Below are 17,259 nucleotides of genomic sequence, written 5' to 3' on the forward strand. Positions count from 1 at the left end.
AAGTAGCAATATGTGGGGATCACTTTCCCAGGCAGTAAATCATTTAAAAGCATTGGTATTGGGCCCAGCACTGAGTTCTTCCACCGTAAGATACCATAATTCACTCTGGGTAAATGACCTACCTAGACTTTTTTTTTCCAAGAAGACATACAGATTTCCCAGAAATATATGAATAAGTGCTCAACATCACTGATCATCCTGGAAATGTAAGTCAGAACCAGAGTAGGATATCACCTCATACCTGTGAAAATGTCTATTTTGAAATGAGAGATTTCAAGAGTTGTGAGGATGTAGGGAAAAGGGAACTCTTGTTCACTATTGGTGGGAATGTAAATGCATGTAGTCACTGTGGAAACCAGTATGGAGTTTCCTTAAGAAATTAAAAATAGAGCTACTATATGACCTAGCAATTCCACTTCTTTGTATGTAGTATACCCAAACGAAATCAAGTCATTATCTCAATGAAATGTCTATTCTCCCATGTTTATTGCAGCATTACTCACAATAGTCTAGGTATGAAAACAACCTACGTGTCAGTGGACAAATGAATGGGAAAAATTGAATGACCAAGGCAAAAGTCCTATTCTAAGGTTTTTAATGTGTATTTTTTTTTTTGCCCCCTCCCCATTTTTATTGTGGTAGAGTACACTCAAAATGGTCCCTTCACTTCATGGCAGATAAATGGGAAAGCAGTGGAAACAGTGGCAGCCTTTATTTTTGGGGGCTCCAAAATCACTGCAGATGGTGATTGCAGATGAAATTTAAAGATGCTTACTCCTTGGAAGGAAAGTTATGACCAACCTAGACAGCATATTAAAAAGCAGAGACATTACTTTGTCAACAAAGGTCCATCTAATCAAGGCTATGGTTTTTCCAGTGGTCATGTATAGATGTGAGAGTTGGACTATAAAGAAAGCTGAGCACCAAAGAATTGATGCTGTTTTTTTTTTTTTAATTGATGCTTTTGAACTGTGGTGTTGGAGAAGACTCTTGAGAGTCCCTTGGACTGCAAGGAGATCCAACCAGTCCATCCTAAAGGAGATCAGTCTTGGGTGTTCATTGGAAGGACTGATGTCTTAGCTGAAACTCCAATACTTTGGACACCTGATGCGAAGAGCTGACTCATTTGAAAAGACCCTGATGCTGGGAAAGATTGAGGGCAGGAGGAGAAGGAGACAGCAGAGGATGAGATGGTTGGATGGCATCACCGACTCAATGATCATGAGTTTGGGTAAACTCCAGGAGGTGGTAATGGACAGGGAGGCCTGGCATGCTGCAGTTCATGGGGTCGCAAAGAGTCGGACACGATTGAGTGACTGAACTGAGTGTCTGTTATTACAGAGTTGGCCTTTCCTATGGGCCAGTTGATCTCTGAGAATTATGCTCACAGAGGATTCTTGTTAGAAATGTGACTTTCAGGGGCCTGTGTGGACTCTGGAAGTGTACTGGTGACTCTGGGAGATCTTGGTCAGATTCATCATGCACATCAGGGATTTCCCCTGGGGTTTTTCTGCTTTCAAGAACATTCTGTCTTCCAGGCTGTAATCCCACATTAACACTTCATTGGTTAAATGAACTCATTTGTCCTTGCAATCTCCTGTGATCCAAGCATTAACATCAGAGGGGACACCAAGTCTGACACCTTCATCCTCCACTCAGGGATCATCGTGTTATCTAATGCAGTATTCCAGCAGAGGGCGTGATGTGCAAGTCCTCAGGGCCTCTCGGACACTGTTTGGAAAGCACTCATGGAGATTCACAGGACATTACAGTGTCTGAGAAATCCTCAGTGAGGAACAGGTTTAAATGTGATTAACCTTGCATTCTGCCAGTGTAGTTTTAAAGTAGAAAAACTTTTATTTTCTCAAATAACACCTGTTATCATCCCTCAAAGATGCTTGCTCCTTGGAAGAAAAGCTATGACCAGCCCAGACAGCATATTCAAAAGCAGAGACATTACTTTGCCGACAAAGGTCTGTCTAGTCAAAGCTATGGTTTTCCAGTAGTCATGTATGGATGTGAGAGTTGGACTATAAAGAAAGTTGAATACCAAAGAATTGATGCTTTGAACTGTTGTGTTGGAAAAGACTCTTGAGAGTCCCTTGGACTGTAAGGAGATCAATCTAGTCAATCCTGAAGGAAATCAGTCGTGAATATTCATTGGAAAGACTGATGCAGAAGCTGAAGCTCCAATACTTTGGCCACCTAATTCAAAGAACTAACTCATTGGAAAAGACCCTGATGATGGGAAAGATTGAAGGCAGAAGAAGGGGATGACAGAGGATGAGATGGTTGGATGGCATCACCGACTTGATGGACATGAGTTTGAGTAAGCTGTGGGAGCTGGTGATGGACAGGGAAGCCTGGTGTGCTGCAATTCATGGGTTCGCAGAGTTGGACACAACTGAGTGACTGAACTGAATTGATCATCCCTCAAGACTAGGGCTGGGTTGGAGAACACCAGGGGTGTTGGTCTGATGATCAGTCAGCACATGGGCAAAACACAGTACAGTTGCCAGCTGCCCGTGGTCCATCTTGTCCCTTTGACAGCAGTCTCCATATCAACCCCTTAGGGTTGGTGATGATGCTGGTGTTACCCCATGTGATAGATGAGCAAACTGAGATTCACAAAGGGACTTGGCAGACACCACAGAGTGGTCAAAGGACAGAGCTGGGCTCCACCCCAGAATTTATTTATTTATTTTTCAAAGATTTTTTTTCTGATTTGGACTATTTCTTAAATTAATTCTATTTTTTATTGAAACAGTGGATTTACAGCATTGTGTTAGTTTCAGGTGCACAAGAAAGTGATTCAGTTATTCATATGTATATTTTTTCATATTCTTTTCCATTATAGATTATGACAGGATATTGAATAAATTCCCTGTGCTATACAGTAGGACTTGTGTATCAATTTATATGTATTTGTGTGTATCTAATTTTTTGAAGTTACCCTGTAAGCTTTAATTTTCAAATTTGTTTTTAATTGGAGAATAGTTGCTCTACAACATTGTGTTGATTTCTGCCGTACAACAACGTGAATCACCTATAAGTATACATATATCCCCTCCGTCTTGAACCTTCCTCCCACCTACCCCCGCCTCGCCCTTTTAGGTTGGCACAGACCACCAGGTTGAGGTATCTGCATCACACAGCAACGTCCCACTAGCCATCTCTTTCACACACGGTAGTCTATCTGTTTCAATGCTACTCTCTCAATTTGTCCCACCCTCTCTTTCCTCCGCTGTGTCCACAGTTCTGGTCTGTATACCTCCCCTGAAAATAGGTTCATCAGTACCATTTGTATAGATACCATGTATATGCATTATTATGTGTTGTTGTGGTTGTTTAGTCACTAAATCATGTCTAACTCCTTTGGGACACCTTGGATTGTAGCCTGCCAGGTTCCTCTCTGTCTATGGGATTTCCCAGGCAAAAATACTAGAATGGGTTGTCATTTTCTACTTCAGGGGGTCTTCCAGACCCAGGGATGGAACCTATGTTTCTCGTGTCTCCTGTATTGACAGGCTAATTCTTTACCACTGTACCACCTGGGAAGCCCTAGTTTTGATATGCATTTCTTTAATATGGGTGATGTTGAGCATCTTTTCATGTGTTTATTGGCCATCTGTTTGGCTTTGGAGAAATGTGTGTTTAGATCTTTTACCCATTTTTTGATTGGTTTGTGTGTGTTTCTGACTTTGACCTGCATGTGCTATTTTTATTTTTTGAGATTAATTATTTGTTATCTGCTTCAATTGCAATTATATTCTTTCATTTTGAAGGTTGTCTTTTCATCTTGTTTATAGTTTCCTTTGCTGTGCAAAAGAGTTTAATTAGGTCTCATTTGTTTATTTTTGTTTTTATTTCCATTACTCTAGGAGGTAGATCAAAGAGGATCTCACTGCAATTTATGTCAATGAGTATTCTGCCTGTATTTTCCTCTAAGAGTTTTATAGTTTCTGGCCTTAAATTTAGGGCTTTGATCCATTTCATCTATAATCAGTGAGAGTTTTACTTCTTCTTTTCAAATCTTGATTCCTTTTGTTTCTTTTTCTGTATGATGTGAAGAGGTGTTCCAATTTCATTACTTACATGAAGCTATCCAGTGTTCCCAGCAAAATACTTATTGAAGAGATTGTCTTTTCTCCACTGTATATTCTTGCCTCCTTTGTCAAAGATAAGGTGCCCATAGGTGCATGGTTTTATCTCTGGGGTTTTCATCTTGTTCCATTGATCTGTATTTTTTGTTTTTCGTGCCAGTACCATACTCTCTTGACTACTGTAGCTTTGTAGTATAGTCTGAAGTCAGGAAGGTTGATTCCTCCAGCTCCTTTTTTCTTTCTGAAGATTAGCTTTGACTAATAGCTTTGGCTATTCAGGGACTTTTGTGTTTCCATCCAAATTATAAAGTTTTTTGTTCTAGCTCTGTGGAAAATGCCACTGGTAATTGGATAGGGATTGCATTGAATCTGTAGAATTTTTGGAGTAGTATAGTCATTTTCACAATATTGATTCTTCCAATTGAAGAACATGATATATAGCTGCTTCTGTTTGTGTTGTCTTTGAGGTCTTTCATCAGTGTCTCATAGTTTGCTGCATACAGGTCTTTTGTCTCCTTAGGTAGATTTATTACTAGGTATTTTATTCTTTTTGTTGCAATGGTGAATGGGATTGTTTCCTTAATTTCTCTTTCTGATTTTTGTTGTTAGTGTATAGGAATGCAAAGTATTTCCGTGTATTGATTTTGTATGCTGTTGGTTTACTAAATTCATTGATTAGCTCTATAATTTTCTGATGGTATCTTTATGGGTGTTTTATGTATAGTATGTCATCTGCAAACAGTGAGAGTTTTACTTCTTTTCAAATCTGGATTCCTTTTATTTCTTTTTCCTCTATGATTGCCATGGCTAGGACTGCCAAAGCTGGTTCTTTGAGATGATAAACAAAACTGACAAACCATTAGGCAGAGTCATCAAGAATAAAAGGAAGAAAACTCAATAAAATTAAAAACAAAAAGGAGAGATTGCAACAGGCAATGCAGAAATACAAAGGATCATAAGAGATTATGAATAACTATATGCCAATAAAATGGAAAACCTGGAAGAAATTAGCAAATTCTTAGGAAAGTACAACCTTCCAAGACTGAGCCAGGAAGAAATAAGAAATTATGAAACAGACCAGTCACAGGCTGAAATCGAAACTGTGATCAAAAATCTCCCACAGAAACAAAAACTAAGGGTCAGACGGCTTCACAGGTGAATTCTATCAAATGTTTAGAGACGTACTAACGCTTATCCTTCTCAAACTCTTCCAAAAAATTTCAGAGGAAGGAACAGTCCCAAACTCATTCTATAAAGCCACTATCATCCTGATAGCAACACCAGACAGAAATATAACAAGAAAAGAAAATTACAGGCCAATATCACTGATGAACATAGATGCAAATCCTCGACAAAATACTAACAAACAGAATCCAACAACACATTAAAGTAATCATACACCATGATCAAGTAGGGTTTATCCCAGGGATGCAAGGATTCTTCAATCTATGCAGTCAGTCAGTGTGATACACCATATTAACAAATTGAAAAATAAACATCATATGATAATGAAAAAAGTGAAGGTGTTTGTCGCTCTATTGTGTCTGACTGTTTGCAACCTCATGGACTGAATAGCCAGCCAGTCTCCTCTGCAGATACATAAAAAGTTTTTGACAACATTTGACACCCATTTATGATTAAAGAAAAAACTCTTCAGAAAATGGACGTACAAGGAACCTGCCTCAACATAATAAAGGTCATATACAACAAACTCACGGCAAACATCATTCTCAGTGGTGAAAAACTGAAAACATTTTTTTCTAAAATCAGGAACAAAAACAAAGTTTCCACTTTTGCCCCTAATATTCAACATAGTTTTGGAAGTCCTAGTCACGGCAATCAATGGATCCTCTTTTGAGTATGCCCAAAGCACATTGAATTGAGGTTGAAAGTTTCCCCCGTACCCAGTCAAGAATATATTCTTGAGTTATTTCAAAGGGCCCCCAAGTGGGTCCCACACGTGTCCACAAGTCAGTCTGTTAGCTGCTGTTACCACAGCGCTTCTGCCACCACCTCGGCCTGCCCCCACTCAGTCTGCCTGAGAAGCCTCTTGCTAACATCAGTGAAGCCTTCACGAATGGGCTTTATCGTGAGGATGCCAGCCCTCTGGTTCCCAGGGCTGGGCCAGGTAACTCACAGACAATCCTGAGCCTACAGCCTACAAGTCTTCAGATCTGCAAGAATCTCACAGTCTGTAATGAAACCAGCTTAGTCCTCCAGCATCAAGGCTCAGATGCAATTCAGGGAGCCAGACAGGGAAGAGAGACCGCATCACCCTCCAGCCTCCTTTTCTCTCCTCCTCACCACCCCTGAGTCAATTAAATTTATTTTCTGTCCTCCCTTACAAAATAAAGGCACTTGTCATCATAAGCCAATGACAGCAAACATTCGATGAGGCAACCGGAGAGATGATTAAGTGTTTCATGCATTAGCAGTATCTGGTGCAAAAGTCAAACAGCCCAAGTGCCCTGTCCCATAGCTGCTGCAGCTCATTAGCCCACGTCCTGTGGACACTGTGACCTTCAGGGCACAGAGATCGTTAGGTCTGGAGTCTCAGCTGAAAGTCACATTGGGTTGTTCCTGGGTTATCCGCCAAAAGCTAAGAGAGAAAGCCATTCTCCTGGGTGATTTGGCATTCTCCTTGGCAGTCTAGAATAAGGTGCCTCCCAGAGCCTCTACATTCCCCATCTTTAGAGAAGGTGTGACCTCTCTGGCATCAGACAGAGCTGTGAACTCCTCCCTCTCCCACTCCTCCTTCAGGCTTCCACCAACAGGTTAGGATGGTGGAGTCCCATTCCTTTGGTGTCCTAGTCTTCCTCTCCACTGTGATTATAAAAACATTTATTAGAGGATCATTTATTCCTCAGGTCCATTAATGAAGTCCAGATTCTGTTTGTTTTATACAGACAGACAGACGTGCAGTTCTTTGTGCTACTTTTAGATGAGCAATGCGGTTTACAGGGAATTTTCCTGAGTCCGCACAACTCAGTTTGCATGTTATCTTCCACTACTTCCATGGAAAAAGAAAAAGTTTAATCACTCAGCACCCTATGCAGTCTAGAAGACATAATACTGAAGGAATTTGCAGGCCTGCACTGCCAGTCAACGTGCCTACATCAGATAAACCATCTTCTGTCATTCTAAAACAGGGAAGGTGGCTCCAGAAGCTGTCTGCTGTCTGACCTCCTCACATGTGTCTCACATCTCATCCCTGGAGCAGTTGGAGCAAAGACCATAAATCTAAAGAGTAATAATAGTAGGCGAAATACTTAAATCGTTGGTCCTCCCCAAGACTTCTACCCTCTGTATATTCACATAAATTGCCTTTACCCCCAGCTCTGGATTATGCCCAAAGCTATTGCTAATGATTCTTTGCACGTGGACAGTTTGCTAGATTTTACAACATTTATATAAGTTGGCAATTTTTGCTCATTTCATGAACTATGAGATGCAGGTAAGGGGATTGGTATTAATAGTATCTGCGTTTTACACATGAAGTAAATGAGAAATCAAGAGTTTGCCAAGGTCTCCCAGTGAGTGGGAATCACTCTGGTTGATCATAATCATTTATCTTCTATGGTCATGTTTAATCTGGAACCATATCCTATTTTTAAATTTGCTTATTTTGAGTTATGTAGACCTACCATTACATTATAGATGGGTATTCAATATATTATGTTACTTTACCATTTACCACGATGTAAGAATACATCAATGCCTTTAATTTGTCAGCCCTATCTGAATTTTAGCTAGTGATTTGTGCAAGAAATGTGAACCAGGAAACAGTATTCTAGGTTTCTTCTGTAAATACTGATAAATTTTAGTCATAGAAATGACTGGGAGGTACTCACATAACTGAAATAAAGTACACCAGAGCTTGATAGAGTGTAAGAATGACTTGAATAAAGAGTGAGTTACCTGGTACTAGGCCCAGCTCTGTGATTAACTCACTTTCATGCCCACCTCCTTTCCTTATTCAGATAATAAAAGAGGAAAATCCAATTCAATAAGTATTTATCAGGCAGGGGCTTACTGTGGGCGTTGAACATATGACATTTAATTTAACCTCACTGCAGTCCAAACATCCCATTTTACAGAAGAGAGGGCCAGTGTCAGGGAAATAAGAAAGGGCCAAGGCAAGGTCATGTTCCTTTCTGTGTACAAAGCCCTGCTTGCTGTTAAGAAACCTGTGAAGATGAAAGAGATAGAGTTCCTCTCCTCAAAGTGCTTTCAAAATAGCAGAAGTGAACAGATGCACCGTCAGTGAGCAGGGAGGCGCCAGTTAGTAAGGAGAAGCAGGCGCTACAGGAAGTGGTGCCGAAGGCAAGGGAAGCACGTCAGAGGGAGAAATCACTTCTGCCTCTCCGTGGGGCTGGGTGAGGGTCAGGTGCTGATTTATCATAAGAATAGATTTCAATGTGTATATCTAAGAGAGATTATGAGTTTTAACAAGAAAAGACGCAGCAGTAAGACGTTCTGGGAGCAGGTAGCATCCGTAAGACACAGTGATGATAAAACTCAGGGTGTGTGTGGGACTCAGCTAGCAGGTTGGTGTGGGTGGAACACAAGCCCTGGTGACTCAAGAGTGTCCCCTCCAGACCTGCTCCATCGCTGTTAGCAGGGAGCTCCCTAGAAATGCAGTCTGTCAGGTCCCACTCCAAATGGATTGTGGTCTGCACAGGTGATTCATGTGCAGAAGGAATAAAGGCAAGTCACACAAAAAGGTAGCTTCTGATCAGATCCATAGAAATGGCAGAATGTATTGATTTGGTAAGGCCTTGGAGCGAGACAGGGGGTCCGTGTCTGCTCTGCCTTCAGCTCCATCACTGTGCAGCTGTGGGACCTCTGGCAAAGTTACTTCAACTTTATTTAAGTTACCTGTGACCTCCTAAGATTTTTTTAATGGACTTTATTTTTTAGAGCAGTTGCAAGTTCACCGCAAAACCCAGGGGAAAGGACAGAGAGTACCCTTCCCATTCACCCGCTACCCCCACACACCCTCACCCTCCCCTATTGTCATCATCCCCCAAACAGTGTCACAGCTGATGAACCTACTGCAGTGATTCGTCATCACCCAAAGTCCCTAGTTTATAGTAGGGTATACTTTTGGTGTTGTACAGTCTAATGAATTTAGACAAATGAGTAATAATATGTGTCCATCACAATGGTATCATTTTCATAACCCTAAAAATCACCCTTAGAAAGGTGCTCTGCCTTTTCATTTTTTCTCCCTAATCCCTGGCAACTGCTGATCTTTTAGTGTCTCCTTTTAGTTTTGCCTTTTTCAGAAAGTCATGCTTTGGAATCATACAATATGTACTCTTGTCAGATTGGCTTCTTTCGCATAGTAATATGTATTTAAGCTTCTTTTCATGGCCTGGATAGCATTTATTTTCAGTGCTGAATATGTCATTGTCTGGATGTATCACAGTCTGTTTATTCATTCACCCACTGAAGGGCATCTCAGTTTCTTCCATGTTTGGCAGTTGTAAATAACACTGCTCTAAAAATCTGGGTACAAGTTTTTTTAAAATTTTTTTTTCAGTTTTCATACTTTTTATTGAAGTATAGTTGATTTACAATGTTATTTCTGCTATACAGCAAAGTGATTGAGTTATATACACATTCTTTTTTAAAATATCCTTCTCCATTATGGTTTGTCACAGAATATTGAGTATAGTTCTCAGTGGTATAGAGTGCAAGTGAAAGCCACTCAGTCGTGTCTGACTCTTTGTGGACTATACAGTCCATGGAATTCTCCAGGCCAGAATACTGGAGTGGGTAGCTTTTCCCTTCTCCAGGAGATCTTCCCAACCCAGGAATCGAACTGGGGTCTCCTGCATTGCAGGCAGTTCTTTACCAACTGAGCAATCAGGGAAGCCCTGTGCCATAGAGTAGTACCTTGTTTATGCGCTCTATATGTAAAAGCTTATATCTGCCAACCCAACCTTCCACTCCATCCCTCTTTCAAACCCCTCTACCTTGGCAACCACCAGTCTGTTCTCTGTGTCTGTGATTCTGTTTCTGTTTCACAGATAGGCTCATTTGTATTGTATTTTAGATTACACATCTAAAGTGTGACTGAACTAGGGACAGAACCCAGGTTCCTTGCATTGTCCTCAGATTCGCAACCGTTGGACCACCAGCGAGCCCACTACTGGCTTTCTCATCTTTGCTTTTAATATATAGAAAATCCTTCTTACTCAAGCTACTTATGATTTACAACAGTTTGCTAGTTTATATCTGTGGGTAAAGTTATCATATTTTTCTTTTCTCTCTATCTGGTTCCTCTGGAAATCAGAGACCCTTTGGTTCTAAGCAACTTTATCAGGTGAATGGGAAAGACTATCTCTTGCATTTGCAGGGATTTAAATATTCATAAACCAGGAAAAGAGACAAATTTACCCAATCCATAAATATCACAGGAAGAATTTGAAGGCAGGCCATCAGCATGGCTGTTCTGGCATTTAGAGGCATTTTGAAAGTTCGATCTGAGATTCCTATTAAGTTCCAGTGCAATCAATTTGAAAGAGTTCATATGAGTAGTTACACTCATGTGAATAATTGCTCATGTTTATTGAAAACAAACCTATTTTAAGTGAATTAGTCTTAATTTTGCTAGATTTCATAGAAATGAAGATAATCTAGAGAAGAAAATTATGTTTCAATATTAAACTCTTGTGGATCATGAAGTTTTATGTGTACCGAGGCTTTGTATTTATTATCTCTGTCCAGGATGGCTCCTTGTTGCCATGTTACATTATTATACAGTTTAATTTAATTAGTAAAAGAATATTCTAAGCTTGTTTCTAAGTCTGATCACAGTGATTTTCTTTGGATAAAGATCAAATGTCTTGTGACCTGCAACTATGAGATTAGTACACAGGAAAAGAGATCATTTAGCAAACTTTCTCCAAGCTAAATAAAAGGACCTTATAGGTACTCTTAACTAGCGCATGTGCAACAAAACTGAAGGGAATTGACTCTTAATTCCATATCTCCCATTTAAGAAGGGTGTCCACATAGGATTGTCTATAGAAAAGACTGTTAACCCTAAAGGATACCCACACCAGATGAAAAGGAGACGACAGTAGAAGACAGCTGACGTATAAGCCTGCTCCAGGACTCTAAGAATTGGACAACCAGTTCAGCTTCTCTGTTTACTGAATGTTTGTCTTCCTGTCATCATGGAAAATTATTTTACTTCCAAGCATACTTAGACCCCAATGTTCAGGATGAAAAGAAAATTCTGTAGTGAAGTTGTCACAGAGTATAACTATTCATGACATGTATCACTGCTTGTTTTAAGTATATTGCTGAGAGCACATGTACAATGCTGTGTGACAATTAAGTGCGAGTGGTAAAATACATAGCCTACAAAGCTTTGCCCCATTAATATACCTCTGAGTTTGTTAATGATACCTGATTAGTTTTCCCCCAACATGGAGAACTAGGGGGATAAAAGAGGCCTAGCGTCAAGGTGCATAAATGGACTCAGAGGAGGCAACTTGGCCACTTTGGCAATGTTGGGAAAATATTTTGATTATCAGTGATGTTTATGGAAAGATTTGCAATTAAAAGGGGGGAAATTATGGATGAAAATTTCACATGTTGAGGTATGGGGAAATTGTTCTGACTTGTACTTGATGAATTTGAACTTCAGGCTAATCAGACCAGCCTTTTGTGGCCTATTAAACATGCTTTAGCCATCAAAAAATTACATTTAAAACACTGAGATGAAATAACTATCATTCAGACACCCCAAGTGGAACTAGGTAGCTATTATGAATGTGTGTTCAGACACATTTCTAAGTTACTGAAAACCTGAATTCTCTAAACTTGATCATACTTCACAACACCATCAACCGTTTTTTAAACAATATGTACTAGCAGTGCCAACTGCACCCATATGGTCTCAATGTCCTCTTTTTAAGTATGAAAACTCCTACTTTAAAAATAGTAATAGCAAATGAGACAGCTCAAGCTATAGCTATGGAGCAAAAGGCTACCTGGTTACTAAATGTATCTGTAAAAAGTAAACACTCCAACACTTAATTTCCTGATTGCCATCTAAAATAGAACTCTTTTCAAAAATATTTCGAAGGTGTATTTTAGACGTTTTCTTCACTGTAATACGTCTAATAATTCTGAATGTTTCTCCATGTGCTACAACAAAGCAATCAAAGATAGAGGTAATCAAAGATAGAGGTAATATTTTCTTAATACAAAATATTAATGCCAAGCTTGAAACTCAGGATTCTTTTCAACTCTGTCCATTCCCCAAATTAGGCAGGACTATGCCCCCAGGTCAGCAGGAAGTAACCAGAGCAGTTTACCAACCCATTCTCTCAAAAAGTTGGGGAAAATTGAAACAAAGGGAACTAAAATTGAGTTTCCTTACCAAGTTTATGATTAACCTCTCAATCTAAAACTTTGTTCCCTTTCTTGTTCTCCTTCATCAAGACTGAGGAATCTAAAACTTTATTTCCTCTTTTGTTCTCAGTCCTCAAGACTGAGGAGTATCAAAGAAAAAGGGAGGTTGAACAAGCCTCTATGTCCTTGTTTTGAAGTAAAATGCTGACTAAAGAAGGTGCTACACTCAATATGCCAGCAAATTTGGAAAACTCAGCAGTGGCCACGGGACCGGAAAAGTCAGTTTTCATTCCAATCCCAAAGAAAGGCAATGCCAAAGGATGTTCAAACTACCACACAATTGCATTCATCTCACACGCTAATAAAGTAATGCTCAAAATTCTCCAAGCCATGCTTCAGCAATACGTGAACCATGAAATTCCAGGTGTTCAAGCTGGTATTAGAAAAGGCAGAGGAACCAGAGATCAAATTGCCAACATCCGCTGGATCATCGAAAAAGTAAGAGTTCCAGAAAAACATCTATTTCTGCTTTATTGACTATGCCAAAGCCTTTGACTGTGTGGATCACAATAAACTAGTGGAAAATTTTGAAAGAGCTGGGAATACCAGACCACCTGACCTGCCTCTTGAGAAATCTGTATGCAGGCCAGGAAGCAACAGTTAGAACCTGGACATGGAACAACAGACTGGTTCCAGATGGGCAAAGGAGTACATCAAGGCTGTATATTGTCACCCTGCTTATTTAACTTCTAGGCAGAGTACATCATGAGAAATGCTGGGCTAGATGAAGCACAAGCTGGAATCAAGATTGCCAGGAGAAATATCAATAACCTCAGATATGCAGATGACACCACCCTTATGGCAGAAAGTGAAGAACTAAAAAGCCTCTTGATGAAAGTGAAAGAGGAGAGTGAAAAAGTTGGCTTCAAACTCAACATTCAGAAAACTAAGATCATGGCATCTGGTCCCATCACTTCATGGCCAATAGATGGGGAAGCAATGAGAACAGTAGCTGACTTTATTTTTGGGGCTCCAAAATCCCTGCAGATGGTGACTGCAGCCATGAAATTAAAAGACATTTACTCCTTGGAAGGAAAGTTATGACCAACCTAGACAGCATATTAAAAAGCAGAAACATTACTTTGCCAACAAAGGTCCGTCTAGTCAAGGCTATGGTTTTTCCAGTAGTCATGTGAGAAGTTGGACTGTGAAGAAAGCTGAGCCCCAAAGAATTAATGCTTTTGAACTGTGGTATTGAAGAAGACTCTTGAGAGTCCCTTGGACTGCAAGGAGATCCAACCAGTCCATCCTCAAGCAGATCAGTCCTGAGTGTTCATTGGAAGGACTGATGTTGAAGCTGAAACTCCAGTACTTTGGCCACTCGATCCGAGGAGCTGACACATTTGAAAAGACCCTCATGCTGGGAAAGATTAAAGGCAGGAGGAGAAGGGGATGATAGAGCATAAGATAGTTGGATCACCAACTCAATGGAGATGAGTTTGAGTAGACTCTGGGAGTTGGTGATGGACCGGGAGGCCTGACGTGCTGTGGTCCATGGGTTGCAAAGAGTTGGACACGGCTGAGCGACTGAACTGAAATGAAAGAATTAATGATCAACAAAGAGTTAATGATCTTCAGTGTGAAGATGTAGAAACGAAGAATGACTGTTGGACTGGGGAACTGGTAACAATTTAGAGAGAGTCATTCTACAACATAGCAGATCACCAATCTCCCAGTTCCCTGGCAAGATCGTGAACCCTAGACTGGCTGAAACCAGAAGGTTGAAGATACTTGAAACTTCACCTTGTTGCCAACCAACTAATCATCCACAAGCTGCTTACTCCCTGCTCCTTGAACATTGTACAAATTCTCACTACCCCCTGCAGGAGCTTCCCACAGTCTTGAGGGCATTAGCATGTTGTGACCCGCTTTGCCTGGCGAAGCAATAAAATGTCTTTTCTACTTCACCCAAAACTCTATCTCTGTGTTTCCCTTCGGCACCAGTGAAGAGAGGCCATTTTGGCAACACAACCCTTGGTCCTCTGCCTACTTCTCTGATAGACTCCAACTCATTGTCTGTAGTCTCAGATTAAGTGTAGCTGTCTCTGCAGAGCACTTTGGACCCCTCCTACCTTCCTCTGGTGCATCTTGTGAACCCAAGGAGATGTCTCCACCACTGGACTGTGACATTCTAGACAAGAGTGTCTCACACTGGAATGTGCGAAGAAATCCTTGGGGAGGCTAGTAAAAAATGCAGATTCTCCTCTGTAGGCCTGGGGTGACGCATGAGAGTCTGCATTTCTGATAAGCACTCAGGTTTTACCATCACACTTTAAAGGGCAAGGGTCCAGCCATGATTCTCAGACTCCAGCACCAATAAGAAGCATGTGGAAGACTTGTTCAACCATAACTTCTGGATCCAACACCCCCACATCCTGAGATTCTGCAGGTCAGAGGGTGGCGTCTGATAATCTTCATTACCACCAAGCTCCCAGGCAGTGTCTTCTGTAGCCAGCCCACAGATCTGACCTTGAGTTAGCACTAGATCTAGGCATTGCCTAACTCATATTTGAGATCCCTTAACAGGCAAGGGGAAAAAAAGTAAAAAAAAAAAAGACAGGCAAGGGGGCTTCCCAGATGGCGCTAGTGGTAAAGAACCCACCTGCCAATGCAGGAGACATAAGAAATGTGGGTTCCATCCGTTGGTGCAAAGGTAACCCACTCCAGTATTCTTACCTGGAGAATCCCCATGGACAGAGGAGCCTGGTGGGCTACACTCCATAGGGCCGCAAAGAGTCAGACACAACTGAAGCAACTTAGCACGCACAACAGGCAAGGGAAGAGGGCATTTGGTAGACGTGTGAGAAATGAGATGGAAGGGAATGAATGCCAGCATGCAGCAACCATGAATTAGAGCTCTCAGAGCAGGTAGAGGAGTCAGTGGGTGCATACGTGTACGTGTGACGGTCTGCAGCTTAGATCGGAGGGGCAAAGAAAGGATCATACTCACCGTCTTCATTCCTTCCTGAGTCCCCGCCTAGCTGTGAGCCAGCACCCAGTGCTTGTAGGTACTATCTCAGGGAACTGTCACCGTCTGGTTAGCAACCCTTGGCATCTGCCTTCGTGGGCTCAGTGGTCATGCTCTGGACAGGAACCACCCCCAGAGGCCTCTGTATTCAAGTAGGTTGTGGAGGGGAGGAAAGAGGCTGGGAGGAGATCCAGTAGTCCCCCTTTGTTCATAGCCTCTCACATCCTGCCCCCCAGTGTCTGCTTCCTGCTGAGCAGCTGCCTGAGGCAGAAGAACTGCAGAGAGGGGCTGATCCCTTCCCTGGGTCACTGTTGCCTAGCCCTACCCGGGGAGCCCAGGTGGAGGGGCTGTCTCCTGGTTTCACTGCAGAGAATCCAGCTCCCCAGTGGATGTTTTCGTACAAAACTGCTGCGAGCTTCCTTGTTTCTAAGAACCGACAGCAGGAAAAGACAGCACCTTTTTTCTGTTAGATGTCATCCGGCCTGGATGAACTCAACCATCTCGTGGCCATGAGCAGTGCTGACCCATGTGTTAGAAAGATGGAAGTGCCCTGGGTCCTGGATAAACTGCAGAGCTGTTGCTAATGTGCTCTCTGGGTATCCTGACTCTAAATTTCTTGCAATTTAGCCATTCAGAGATGCTTACTGTGGGACTCCTGGTAGTCCAGTGTTTAAGACTCCGCCCTCCCCTTGCAGGAGGCATAGGTTCCATTCCTGGTGAGGGAACTAAGATCCCACATGCTGCAGACCATGGCCAAAAAATGCTTCTTGAGCACCTGTTGTGTGGGGCTACGGCAGTGAACAAAAGGGAACATTCCAGCTCTTAGGAAGCTGTCATTACATTGAGAGAAACTGGACAATAACTACATATTAAATATATATAACCCAGGAAGTAATAAGTAAATATGGGAAGGGGGTCATTGATTTCTAAGGTGGGAGAAGAGGAGATTCAATTTAATAAGATGGTTAGAGAATACCTCCTGAGAAAGTAATGCACGCATGTAGAAATGAAGGAGGTGAGGGAGCAGGCCTTCCAGGCATGTCGGGGAGGGGTATCTTGGCAGAGGAAACAGCACAAGTAAAGGCCCTGAGGTGGAAAGGTACCTGGTGTGTTCAGGGGCCTCCTGGGAGCCAGTTTGGCTGGAACAGAGTGAGCGAAGGAGAAACTAACAGATGAAGTCAGAGACGGGAGGAGGGCAGGTGGTGAACTGCCTTGCAGGCCAATGTAAGGACTTGGAAGAGGTGTGCCTGACGTGAAGTAACTCTTGAAGAATCATTCCAGCTGCTGTTTTGGAAAGAGACTGTGATCTTGGTTGGTTTGGACCAAACTGGGGCCAGTGGGTGAAGCAAGAAGAGATTGAAGTCTTTGTGTGTTGAAAATGGAGTCAACAGATTCTACAAAAAGATCACAGGTCAGGTTCCAAAGAGTAGATTCAAGTGTCACTCCAAGGTTTTGGTAGGTTCCATGGGAAGAATGGAGCTGCCATTTACCTCTAGGTGTGGATGACAGTACAATAAAATTTGGAGAGAAGATCAGGAATTCTATTTGAAAAGCTTTTGAGAAAACCAGGTGGAGATATTGAGCAGAGTGTTGGGTATGAGCCTAGATTTGAGGGGGCTGGGCAGGCTGGAGATGTACATTTGGGCCTCTTCAGAGTGGATATGACGTTTTCAGCCGTGAGAGAGCATAGAGCCATCAAAGGTGTGACTGTAGATTGGGAGGAGAGGGGTTCAAGGACCATGGCCTGGTGCATGC

This window comes from Muntiacus reevesi, chromosome 4, assembly GCF_963930625.1.
Source record: "Muntiacus reevesi chromosome 4, mMunRee1.1, whole genome shotgun sequence".
Lineage (NCBI taxonomy): Eukaryota > Metazoa > Chordata > Mammalia > Artiodactyla > Cervidae > Muntiacus > Muntiacus reevesi.